General features: G+C 41.6%; 1 protein-coding gene across 1 annotated transcript in view; it reads right to left on the bottom strand.

The window, feature by feature from the left end:
- The window catches only part of alg2 (ALG2 alpha-1,3/1,6-mannosyltransferase), a 61,732-nt gene extending 47,871 nt beyond the window's left edge, over positions 1-13,861 (bottom strand). Inside the window, exons 1-3 of the mRNA XM_056380665.1 lie at positions 13,529-13,861; positions 12,096-12,261; positions 11,046-11,130 (exon numbers count right to left, since the gene is read on the bottom strand). The gene's annotated coding sequence lies outside the window, so the exon portion shown is untranslated. The remainder of the gene's footprint in view (positions 1-11,045; positions 11,131-12,095; positions 12,262-13,528) is intronic.
- Positions 13,862-14,187: the final 326 nt, after the last annotated feature.

The raw sequence follows: 14,187 nt of genomic DNA, 5'->3' as shown, positions 1-14,187 counted from the left end.
AGGAGCTGGACACAATAATACAAATTGAGCATTTTAAGCTTTATAAGTGTAGGATTTATCAATAGGATTCTGCACTGGATTAAACATTTACTGAGAGCCTTCATTATCAGAATAGAGTACAATTACAAATCCACGGTTAATTCAAAGAGAAAAAACTGTCCTGCAGTGTACACAAACCATCCACCAACATTTGCTAATTACAGTGGCACTAAACACAAAGCACAGATTAAGCTGATTGGAATGTCATTAGTTGTATTATGTATTAATATGTGGAGGAAAGGTCATGGAGGAAAGGTCGCTGAGGAAAGGTCATGAAGGAAAGGTTGGCGCATCACCAAAGTCATTAGGATATTTCAACTGGGAACCATAAATGTCTGTACCAAAGTTTACATCAATTCATGCAGTAGATGTTTTTCACGGAATAAGTGAAAACTTTGATCTGCTGGAAAGTTCAGGGTATTACAAAATTCGAATTCATCCTCTAGGCATCATAGATAACTGTATCAAAGCTCAGAGCGAAGACGTGTCACTAAACGCAAAACAAGAAACATATTAAACTGTGACAGTGACATAAGTCTGTCACATCGAAGTCAAACCCCGAAGCCAAGCGACAACTGAGGAGGTCTGGTTTACATAAGATGGGAATAAGCTCAACTTTCCCCCTCTCAGTTTGCCACTGTCTTTCTGGCACTGCCACAGTTCAATAGTTCCTCTTCACCATCCAACCATCAAAGACCCCACTCCCCATTCATTCGTTCATTCATCCATCTATCCATCCATGCGCCTCTCCAACCCCAGTCTCCACTGAGCAGAGTGGGGCAGTGGAGCATTTCCACAGCCGTGGCCAGGAGAGCTTCCACGGTGTCACAGAGACAGACACACACACACACACACACACACACACACACACACACACACACACACACACACACACACACACACACACACACACACACACACACACACACACACACACACACACACACACACACACACACACACACACACACACACACACACAAACACACACACACACACACACACACACACACACAAAAAAACACACACACACAAAAAACACACACAATCACACAATTGCAGTTCCACAAGCTTTCCAGACACACACACAGAAACTTAAAGTGCCAAGAATTATGTAAGTCCCAGGCATACTTTATATAAAGACCAGATATGTTCATGGAGAAAAGGAATATCTTGATTATGGAAAAGGCATCTTTGACAGCTGTATGCTATATGCCTGTATATACACACACACACACACACACACACACACACAAACACAAACACACACACACACACACACACACAATGAAGGTTACTTCTGGTCATGGTCATTGTTGAGGTAATGGCTACTGCTTACGCCACTGTGGTTACCTCATGTAGTCTGTTTCTATTCCTGTCTGCTTTGAATATGGTGACTCTTCCTGCTTTTCCTCGGTGTGTGTATGCACGTGTGTGGTCTTTCTAAAGCACCTACCTACGTACATGTCTTGTCTATCCATTAATGCTGATAAGTGGCCAATTATAGCAACTGTCTTTCAGGAGAAGATCCAAAACGGCACGCACACAGTGACAGATATAGACCTCTGCTTTGCATGCTGTTGTCATTTCAGATGTTCGCTAGATGTCCAACTCTTGTCATTTAAATCAAAGTACCACTAATGATGGATGGTGAGATAAAAGGAGATCTTTCTTTAACGTCCATAAAATCACATTGCGCCAAGATAGTTAAGATTATTTGTAAGAAAAAGAAAATTATACAACAAAAAGAATAATACCACAGCATGATGTGAGTAGAGATGTACTGTGTGTGTGCTTGTGTACACATATATTTGTGGAAATGTGTGTGTGTGTGTGTGTGTGTGTGTGTGTGTGTGTGTGTGTGTGTGTGTGTGTGTGTGTGTGTGTGTTGATGCAATGACATGAAGCCCAGCTCCCCCTCTCCTGCTCAGTGTGGAAAGCGAATTGGAGCAATGCTATGTAGCTGTGTTTCCACAGTGGAAGCCTGTTCCTGGATAGAAGCTGCAGTGGAAGTTCCCCCCTCATGGAGCGAAGGGAACACGAGGAGGGAAAGAAGAGAGGGAAAGAGGAAAGAGAGAGCAGAGGAAGGAGTGAGTACTTGAGTGTCAAGAGAGGGCAACAGAGAGAGGAAACTGTGGCCAGAGACAGCAACAGAGTATAGAGGAGAGTGTAACAGAGACGGTGATGGTGAAGGTGTTGTAGGGAAGGAGGAGGGGGCTATTGACATTGGCTAAGAGGGTCAGTCTGAGGTCATGACCTGCCATTGACCCAAGTCTGGTTTGGCAACTGTCTGAGAGATTATAAGAGCAGCTTCTCTGCTTCAAGCTGCCCTGTTCAGACAACATATGTGTGTGCACATAAAAAAAAGTAAATTAAAGGTACCCTGTGGCGTTTTTGACCACTGGTAGCGCTATAGACCAATGTTTTGATAAGCATGTTGCTCTATTAGTGCGCACATGAGGATACGGGTGATTCAAAACATATTGTTGTTGACTGCAGAGGGTGTGAGGTGCATGCAAACGTGTCTTGTGTGCAAGCCTTAAAACACTAAGACGACAAACAGGTCAGACAAGAAATGTGGAAATTCAGACAGAAAACAGCCCTGCACCAACAAAGCCAACATGGTGCAACAGATCCATGAGTTCTTAAGGCTTCAGATGCCAAAACACTGAATAGCAATTTATAATACCATGAGGAAGGAAGCTTCTCACATCTGCAATTATTTTATCTTTCTGCGTGACGTAAACAACAGAAGTACAGCATTGATTTCGCAAATTAACCTACAAAGAATTGGCCACTGCCTTACCGAATGACATGGAACTGCGGTCCAGCTAAAGTTCATCCAGGTTTTTGTTTCACAATCCAGCACTGTTTTGTCAGACTGCCCGTGCAGCGGCAAAAAACATAGGCCAGTGCCCCGAGAACCATACCAATGTGCCAGTGAATGGTAGGAAGAAAGAAGGACAATGTTTGCCAGTGTAAAAATGCTGGTTTCAAAAAAGAAAATGTGCAAAAAAAATTGGGTTGGCTAATGTCTACATCATGTTTCTTATAGGCCCCAAGGAGACACGCAAAGTGCATTATAATTTAGTAATATTCTAGGATAATCAACTAAATAGAAATTTTGTAGCTATTATGGTTATGAGGGCGACTCTGTTAGATCCATCCAATTCCGTAAAAGTTAATTCACAAACTGTGGTCGTAGTGTAATCTAACATAATAACGTCACTCTGTATGTGCAAAATATATCTGTACTTACTGTACTGTACCCTCAGTCATTTATTGAGTGAAGATTTCCAAGCAGCAGCCACTGAGGCTCAAATGAATTTATCTCACAAACACACAACTTTCCAAACATTACACATTACTGACCAAACATTTAGACAACAGAACCTTCTTTCTGACTGCGTTAGTTAGGTGAATCACATCCGGTGAGTAAGCAGATTATTCAACCGAGAAGGAGGGGAGGAGTGATGTCTCCATTGCCCAGGTGACAGAGCTAAAGCTGCTGTCTTGGTCACTCCTACTATCTAGCCATGAAAATGATTGCACAATTTCTGCTCAAAGTTATGAAGGTAACACCTTTAAACTTCTCTAAAGATGGATGACTGGGCGAACTACACTACAGGCTTCTATTTACATATTTTTAAATGAGCAAATTTTACTATTAAAGGGACGCTCCACAGGTTTAACAATGACGTTGAGATTAACTCAACTTGCGTTTACTCAACTTACGCATATCTGTGGTGACCCCATAGTGGAGCTGTTAGGGTACATACCAAGTGGGCGTATATGCCCTGAGCATGTCCTTCCCTCTCTTTCCCCACATTTCCTGTCTGTCTTCACTGTGGCTGTCAAATAAATGCATAAACTGCTCAAACAAATGATAGAAAAATCTATCAAATGAGCTGGTTTCAACTGATGCACCACAGTTTTGTCACACTTTCAATTTCCAAGTAACTAAGCAAAAGATCCAAAGATTTATATCATGACCTATGTAGAGATTAGTGCAGGCAAGTTGCAGCAGAGCACTGTGAAAGTATCAAAGGCTTGAACAGAGAAAGAAGGACCTTGGTGGTCTGGGACTTGGCAGAACTTTGAGCCTCAGGAACCTCAGTCTGGTTGGAGCTCTATTATGTGGTCATCTGAGTGTGTGTGGGAGAGTACACTGAGAGCGTATGTGGAAAATCAGAGTCTCCAAATGATGCAAAAAGATCAAAAAGATGTTTTTTTTTTTTTTTTAAGTATAATTCTCTATGTTGTCATTGCACAGGCAGGTGGTTGTTTGGATGTGGGTGCACTTACAATTAAACTAAATTTTGATTTCCAGTATTCCTGAAAATTCTACGTTGTACTGGAACTCCCTCTGAACATCTTACATCAGCATGGGATTATGTCAGTGTTTTTGGCGCTATACTCCCACACAATAAGTCAGCACTTCCAGTCACAGGGAGCGGCACGCGTAAATACTTGCTCTTCAGGTATGCAGCTGGCATCAGAAGGGAAGTCCTGATGCCCCACTCTCACCTGAGGAAATCTTTTTTTATGGAAATTTCTGGGAGTGTCTCCCACTGCGCACGACGGACTTCTGGGAATATCATAATGGCACTCATGGGTGCGTTGGAACTATTGTTACGTGGTACCCACACAGCGGCCATGATACTCCATGATGCATATTTTAGATCGTCACTCTCAGGTAATTGTTGGGCACCAGGTTTCTATCGTGAGAAGGAGAAGGAATTTAAATGTCAAAGCTGAGATGCAGTGAATCATAAGAGGTGAACTTTTTAAAAGAAAAGGTCAAGGCTGAGGGGAAGCCAACTAAAATAACAAAATGAATCCTCTCATTTAACCCATAGCGAGATGTTACTCACAAATGAGATGCCGATCTTATCAAAATGACTTTTATTTTCTGTAAAACAAAAAGATAACGAACATGAAAAAAGAAGAATAAAGGAAAAAATACTGTTAAACTTATAAGAAGACTCTTGATGGTGTTAATGATGACCAGGCTTGCAGTAATAAAAGTGACTGCATGAGGTTATTCAGGGTCATCAAGTATCCAGCTACAGTGTATAGTGAGTAATTTAGTCATACTGTATACTTAATAACAGTACATAGTTTACCATGATGTTTTAATTCTGCCTGTAAAATGAATGCTCTGCTTCCAATAGTGAGTATGACTTCTGTTTTCATCATGAAAACCAGCAGACCAGAAGACCAACACCTCTCATAATGTGACCAAATAAAAAGTGAAAGTGTTGCTTTGTTTCTGGTTTTGACTGAATGACTGTCTGTGAAATGATGAATGAACATATTAATAAATAAAGTCATGTGATAGTTATGCTACTAAAGAAAATTTAGAATCATTTTGAAGCACATAGTTTTCTCTTTTAACATCAGACTATCCTAGAATGTGTACATTTCCATAACTGATTCACGTTCGTTCAGTAGTATTATTTCTATTATTAGAGTTATTTTTGGAATGATTTTAACATTGATCATCTCGAGGACATTCTGTGATGAAAAGGGGAGAATATCAACAAATGTGAACTGTCAGTGTCCACTGCGGCCTAATTTAGAGAAAATGAGGCTTCACCAGAAGTTCACAGTGTGATAAGTTCTCAAAAGTGATCTATGTGCACCAAAATATGCAGGTGTGAAACTCCCTACTGATAAACATGACAAGGGTTATTTTTTTGTATCATGTTAAATCACAAGTTTTTTATTTTTCTTAAGAAAAACGTTTGCATATTTGCAATCAACACTGACAAAAAATTAAAAAAAAAAAAAAATAGAAATCTAAATGTAGGATGCAGGTAGATAGTTTTGTAAGTGAACCATCCTTGAAGGTTAATGTGTTATGAGGTAAACCTGTGACACTACATCGAAAAATTCTCTTAATCCTATCCACCCACACTTCCCAAAATACCAAAGATTGACGGGATTTTGGCAAATGATCGCACTTAATGAGTCAACCTGTAAAATGTCATCAACTTTTATGTTACATGTACACGCAAGTATCCACGCACAAATACACACGAGTGTACCCGCAGATAGCCACAGGCAAAGACATGGTTAGACAAGTTCCTCCCTGTCGGCCAACGTTTGCTGTTTCCTCTCTCTGTGCAAAGCAGCACATATCTGAGGTTTATAAAGCATAAACTTATTATGTCTCATTACCAAGAGACTCTCACTGCACAGGCCTTCAAACATTTCATCACACACTCCGAGGGAGAGGGTGAATGCAAGCTTGGCTGGTAGTGTTGTTAATTCTTGGGTGTATAATCGAAAAATAAATGAATAATAATAAAAAACACCTTTATAATCCAATATTGCAAATATAAATAATTACCTCAGTGAGAAAACCAAATACTGACAATGCAAAGTCACAGACATTTTAATCAGCTGACAATTAATATGCAAACTGGAAGATTTATTGTGTTGATTTAACGCATCAGAGAGGATGATTTTGTCCGATTACTGTTATGGTATGATAATGCAAAACGTTTTTAAACTTTATTGATCAACGGGAAGTTTCACCGAGAACAAGTCTGTCTTTCTTTTCCAGGTGTGAAAGTGTATAACCACAGGATGTGAACGCCCTTTCTTTTTTTCCAGTCTGTCTTCCTTTTTTTTCAGCTTGGCACACTACATACTTTCACACCTAGAAAGCGGATTTGAATCATGCAGATTTGTTGAAGATTTATTTTCTCGGAAATTAAGACTAGTGTTGCAGCTGATCATTTCTTTCATTATCAAGTAATCTGCCCATTATTCCCTCAATAAACCAGACTATGATTTAAGATCATTTAGGCTATGAAATGTCAACAATTAGGCTAATAAAAATGCCAAACTTCGTAGAGTGTAAAGTGATTCAATTGCTTGTTTGATTTGAACAACAGTCCAAAACCAAAAAATATTCCACAATCATATGATAAAACAAGCAACAAATCCCCATTTTTAAGAAGCTGGAAGCAGCAATTTATCTTCCCAGCATTGTTTTCCAGTTCCTCCTGGGGGACCCTGAGGCGTTCCCTCTCCCAGGTCTACCCCGGGGCCTCATACTAGTTGGACGTGCCCAGAAGATCAGATGCCCAAACCACCTCAAAAGGCTCCTTTCAATGCGAAGGAGCAGCTGCTCTATTCTGAGCTGCCTCCAGATGTCTGAGCTCCTTACACTAGATAGATCAACTATCTGATCTGATCTTTCAACTCACAGAGAGAAAATAATAGAGGTGTGTACGGTTCTATAACAGTGTGCTGATATTCACTGATATGACAGCAGTGGAAGAGAGGGAGTGTGGTTAGGATATACGTAGTCTTAGAAGGTATGAGCTGAATCTGCTGTCCACTACAAACGCATCAGATACTACAAAAAGTATCAAAAGTGTCAGCAGGGGGGAATAGCCCAAACAAGGAAACTTTCCACCTCTACCCACGACTGTGACTCATGCAGAAATGCAACCACTTGTTTATCTCTGTGAGTGTGTGTGTTTGCGTGTGTGTGTATGTGCCTGTTTGCCAGTGTAAATGCCCATGTGGTCAATGCGTGACCCAGGGTGACATTACTCTGAGACGCAGCATAGCGTCAAACAGCAAGCACCTATTTAGACCCCATAGAGATTAAAAATCACAGAATACACACACACACACACACACACACACACACACACACATTCTACTCAAGTGTTGAATATCTGAAGGACGACGAAGACACTGACTCAGTTCGTTAAAATGTCATCATGTCTTTATACAAAGTAAGCCGGAACCACAATTACAAGCTCTCAAACACATACCTGGGCTGAAGCTGTGGGACTGGAGCAGAGGTGAAACTAATCGAGGTGTGCAGGGCATCCAGCCAAATGGCACAAGTGGCTTCCCAAAGCAGCACCCAGATGTGAATAACTAAAGGGCAACTGTTTCTCACACAAGCGCCACAAATACGGCTTCAATACAGTCTGCAAATACATATACACACTTCTGCATGCAGCCGAAATTCCCACACTTTTAGGATAACATGTACTGTATCATTCAAGACCCTCAACAGCATGTTTTATATTAAGTTTATTTATAGACTGCATGCAAATATTTGGTTACTCCTCTATCACTTGCTGTACTCCACACCATGTATTTTCAAGTGGACACCTACTATACCTCTGCAGAGAATCTATCTGTTTAATGTCTGTTATCTTGATCTAAACACGCTAACAGGGGGAGTCCTGCGATGTTTTAACTGAAACGACAAAACCACATCACACACACATTTGTGCTAATACACGTTCCTGTTTCTGACATCTCCTAGAAAATGGCCTTTAAACAACTGCCCACACTAAGGTGACTCATACACCCACTGTTCACATATTTCAACACACTATATTATAAATTACACCCCCACACACACTTAAATTACCACTGGTAGTTGGGTTGTAAACTTAATACCTACAATAGTGATACAAGTAGTCATTCAAGTACATAACAGGTGAGTGGCTAGGCTTCTCACCGGCAGGTATACAGGTGCTGAGTGACAGGATTTTCTTTTAATCCAAGATGACACAAGTGAAAACCAGGCAGGCAGATTTGGGATAAAGAGACCATAACCATGAACAAAAGGAAGGCATGTGCTCATCTGATGACATTGCTCAATACCAAGATTGCTTAACATCTAAATTCCATTGGGTTCAATGTCTGTGGGGTTTTATATCTTTCTTTTCTGCAGCCTGGCAAACGACAATGTGTGCCACACTAACACTACATGGACAAAATAATCATCAGTGGGTTTACGTTGGTGACAGAAATCTCTTCTCTGTCAGTAACATCTGGATATGAATAAGCTTCCTTCACATTTGCATTATGTACTAATATTCGAGCTGCTTGTGTTTCTCCAAAGTCAACGAGTGCACCATCACCCAGATGGGATCTTTTGTGTGACTGAAACGATTGATATGCCCACCATCAACAGCCCGATACACACAATACAAATGTTACATTTAATTACTAATCTTCTGCTGCTGCAGTGTCTCATTAAACCTGGGACGACTACTGTTACCTGTTTGGTTGAGTACAGTCTGCAACTGTCTGCAACTGACAACTGTTCCGCCCAAACACATAGCAGCCCGGCAGACTGGCTAATAATGGAGATAATCTGCCAGTTTACTCAGACTTGAAGGGTGTAGACGAACTTGCAAAAGTCTGAATTGAATTATTAAAAAAAAGTCAAGCCAGTTTGACTGACTGCGTGATTCCAGCTTTATATCACAAAACATAGCAATGCTAAAGTTTCTATTTGACCTCTAAACTTTATTCTTAAGTAATATCAATATATAATGCACTTCTAATATTATAAATCGAGCTGAAACACAAGAGATTCCTACTGGCAGGTGGTATTAGTGAAATAATCAGTCACTTAAGAAGGTATGAAATAGCCTCTAACATGCTGGATCCTGCATGACGCACACCTGCTTCTCACAATTGTGTGTGTATGACAGACGGTTATATATACTGTTCTTTTCGTACACAGAAGCTTGTGCGTAAGTGCTTCAGGAAAGATTTCTGAAATGATGTAAAGAGAGGTTATTCTAGTCCCACAACATTGTCTGACCTCCCACTACTGTCGCAGCAAGCCTGCAACTCTATCACCCTCTGACTCTACAGATGTGCACAGAAGATGATGTGGGCTTAACAGCAAAAAAATGCATGAGCTTATTGAGTATTTCACTGTGTGCATGCAAATGAATCCACTGCAGACATCCCCTTTAATGTGCTTGCTCAACTTTTACACTGAAGAAAAATGTATGGGTGCGTGGTGGTGGTCTTGTAAAACTGCCACTGCAGCACACAAGCATAAATATGTCCACATACTGTATATAAACACATGCACAAAAGTAGAGATAAATGCACACACAAAGGAAACAAACACTCGACTGGGTTTTACTCTCAATGCCACACACCCTCCAAAATTTACACAAAGCGGTGAATCACGCGGTTACATTTCACTGCAGAGTAATAATAAGAAAGGTGATAAATCTGCCATCAAACAAGCGAGGGAAACTACAGAACATTACGCACAAGCTGCTGTACATTACCCTCCTCTCCCTCCACTGACACACACACACACACATATGCACACACCCACACATTAAAACACAAAAAAAAGTGTAAAAATGCATCATGATAACATCATAAAATGGTCCACAATCCCTCGCTCCTGTCTTTGGGCACTGGTGCGATAAGGCAGTGATGGGTAGTGTTACCTCACTTGGGTACTCCCGGGGGGAATCCCCTGGTGTTGCTGTTTATGTGTGTGTGTGTGTGTGTTTGTGTGTGTGCGTGTGCGTGTGTGTGTGTGTCCACAGAAAGGGAAGAATGCCACCATTGAGCACCCTGCCATTGCGCCAGCAATCCTCTCCCCCGCACCCGCACCCCCACCCCTTCCCGTCCTCACTTGCACTCTGACGTACAGTTGGAGCAGATTTGGTGACACGATGATAAAAGCCTTCCTCTGTTTCTCTGTTTCTCTGCTTTCCTCTTTCTCCAGTGTCACCAGAGTGCTGAGTGCTGGTGCCTTTGCTGTCCACATAGAGAGCTCATTCAAACTGACACAATTACTTTTCACTTCTGCTGTGTGATTAGACAGAGATCAGAGTGTCTCGGTGCATTATCTCCACCATACAGTCAGCAGCTTTGTACAAGAGGCCTAAAGGTGCTACGCCACTCTATATACTTACAACCCTGGACTACTGTGAATGGTAGCATCTTTGAAGCACTTTTTTACACAAAGGCCATAACTTCCTCTGTCATAAATCTGACAACAGTGACAAGCCTGCAGAGGTTTAACAGTTCTGCACGGAGGCAGGAAAACACTCAACCTGTCAGTGTGATTCTTTATTGCTGGATAATTAGTTTTAAACAGAGGCAGAAAAAGAAGCTCAAGAACAAAAAGAATTGATTTGATTTGTAAAATTCAATTTGCCTGGCAGAAAATAGTGATACCAAAATTCACTCACCATTCATCCAAGATGTTCCTGCTGTCTTGCACAAATTGGCCACGTTGTTCACTTTGTGAGGAACTCAGTCTAAATGAACTTCACCCTGCAAAAAAAAAAAAAAAAAGCAAACCAATTGCCAATGGGAGTGACCTTGTCATCAGCAAGTTTTTAACTGTAGCCTTTTTATATTTATATAAATGCACAGTGGACGAATAAACGCAGCAGAAAAGGGGGATCCAACAGGAACAGGGGGTACAAAGAACAAAGTGTTAAATATAAATAGGTGTATCATTTTTAGTGTGGAAAGGTAGTGTTTCTCAAGTTCCACCTGACTCTCACCAAAATATATGAAGAAATAAGGCATTGAAGGGGGAAATGAAGTTGGGGTAAAGTTAAAGAAAAGCTTGAATATCTAAAAATGTAAGTTTCCTTAAAGTTAAGAGATGAGTTCTCCTGGGGTGCTGACTACGTAGAGAAAAAAATAGGAGCATACACTTCAAGTTTCGGCACGTGGTTTTCATCAGACATTGGAGCAAAAACATCTTGTTTTACCAGACTATGTGCTTTTCCAATAAGGTAGTTTGTGTTGCTGAGTAATCTTTTACATTTCCTTCATTTTTTTCCCCTTTTTTCCACCCCTAGCTGCGTGGTGAGATAGCACAAGTAACTGATGAAGTTAGGAAATATATTTTCAGATGTAGCGAGACAAAACTAAAGGACAGAGGCAACATACACTGAGGAAATGATATGAATGATATATAGGGGTCAAGATCCGAATACTGTCATAAAAGTGTCACAGTCACATTATTGGGACTCATTCCCCAATTGTGAACAAAAACATAGTGCCTTTGAGGTAAGCCACTCAATTTCAGGCTTATAACTCGGTGTATGGTTGAGGTTAGGTGTAGGCATGTATTGTTTATGGTTTAGAGTAGGGTGAGTCTCTGGGGAATTTGTGCAAATCAATGCAATGTCCTCCTTTGTGATAAAAATAAGTGCTTGTGTGTGTGTGTGTGTGTGTGTGTGTGTGTGTGTGTGTGTGTGTGTGTGAGAGAGAGAGAGAGTCACCTGACACGAGACGTTGGTGGACGCAGTTGATTACCCACATGTCCAATGCTATTAAAAGGACACGGTCATAATCTCTAATCACTTCCAAGTCTGGCGGAATAAGAGAGCAGGTTAATCTGGATTTACACGTCACCATGGTGAGGTCACAGCCGAGGCAGCTGATACCCTGACCAGCCAGGAAGAGCGGGAGAGAGACAGGTGAAACACACAGAGGGGAGAAGAAAAACAGTGAAGAAGACGATGCTTTATTTTTAGAGATAAATGATCTATTTACTAAATCTTACCCTAACACGACCAAGATACATATACTGTCAGGGAATATGACCTACAAAAGGTTCTGACATGCAATAAACAATATTGATAAACAATATATAACAACAATAATAAAATGATAAAAGGTCCATTTATAAAAAATAAATAATCCATTTAGAGATCACCCTAGATGACAGATATTTCTTTACAATTCTGACGAGAGGGACATGCAGACGAACTTGTGATCTATGCCTATAGGATATGTTTTGCCCTAAAAACAAAATGGGGGGGGGGGGGGGGGGTAAGGTTAATTTATCATTTATTGGATATTGTCACGATAAGATGGCACATGAGAAAAAGATTTAAAAAACGCAGCAAAGAGCAGATGAGACCAGGCTGAAGGGTGCTTATCACCCTGCAATTTGTGCACCTAAGATGACACGCACTTAACCGTGCTCACCACCATCAGATTGAAGAAACAATACTATGCACAATCGTTTAAATGAACTGAGTTCAAATTTGAATTGAGTAGGCATATTTTACATCAAATTACAAACGCGTGAATGCTGGTGTGCGCTAAGGCTCTAGTGGTCTAAGGCCCGGTGGCATGTGATCTGTATGCCCTGCAGCTGATCCTGGCACAGTGGGACTGGCCACAGATTTCCCTTTCCCCAGCATTAACCAGTCACATTTAAAGCACGTTACACACAAACTTAGCAAAGGACTGGGATGCTGGGTCCCCTGCACATTTCACTGCCTCTTCGAGGAAGGGGGAGAATTTGGGTCACTGCATGTTCTACTGGACAAACAAGGCTCCCCACGTCTGTCTGCACACATGCATAAGCAAATGTGAGGCTTCCTTAACTGAAGTCCAGAGAGAATCGGTTTCAAGGTGTTCCACGGAGGAGGGGTTTCCCAGAGAGGACGGGTACTTTAAAGCCTACCTAAAAGTGTGCACAGTCTTCTTTCCCGGGTTGTTTTTCAAAATCAACACACCTTTAACCTAAAAAAACGTTTCGCCCTGGCTGCTACAAATTTCACTGTAGTTTGACTAAGGTAGTGGGCTGTACCCCCACCTACCCCCGCCAAGTCCTCTCAGCTAAAGACGCCTTAAGTCTGCGCAGCTGGTGAGGAAAAAGCGGCGCTGCTGTGCGAAGCTGCAAGCCATCACATTCACAAACCTGTTGTAAGTGTCTGCTTGACGAACCGAAGGCTAAGCATCTTCGGATCTAAGGTCTTTTCATTCCCCCGCTTTTCCAACCTTTTCCACGGAGAGAGACAAAGATTGACAGAGAGAGAGAGAGCCAGTGGCAGTGAGAGTTTACTCTCAACGGCTCCTACAGTTGTTTATCTCTCTCCCTCTCTCTGTCAGCTGACTGTAAAACTATCCCCTACTGACTTAACAGGTTGTCAATAAGTGTGCTGACTGTGGAGTCGGGGCTCAGTTCAAACTGCATCCCATATCTCCCAGGTTGCCTTAGCCGAATGAAAACGGGGGCACGGTTTACGGCTAAAAATACCTGTCTACGACTATATTTGGCTTGGCTGGATCACAATCACAACGCTAAAATAGTCGGGCCCGCCCCGGCACAATGAATGGGTTCTCTGCTATCTCACTCTGCCTCCGTTCGCCAGCTGCTAAATTTAGCAACAAAGCTTGCGTCAATCACGAGCCTCAGTGCGTCAAGGCATCCCCCGCCCCCGGGAGCTCATCATTGGTCAGAATGAGGACGTTGAGTGAAAAAATACGCGCCTCGTGATTGGCTGCTGTGAGTTATTGTTCTCGGTGGCTCTGGAGGCGCCTTTTTAATTCTGAGGTTGCCGGGTACGCTGCAATGAT

This window comes from Seriola aureovittata, chromosome 7 (assembly GCF_021018895.1).
Source record: "Seriola aureovittata isolate HTS-2021-v1 ecotype China chromosome 7, ASM2101889v1, whole genome shotgun sequence".
NCBI classification, from domain to species: Eukaryota; Metazoa; Chordata; class Actinopteri; order Carangiformes; family Carangidae; genus Seriola; species Seriola aureovittata.
The sequence above is the reverse complement of the archived record's forward strand: the minus strand, read 5'-3'. Positions and strand labels throughout refer to the sequence as shown.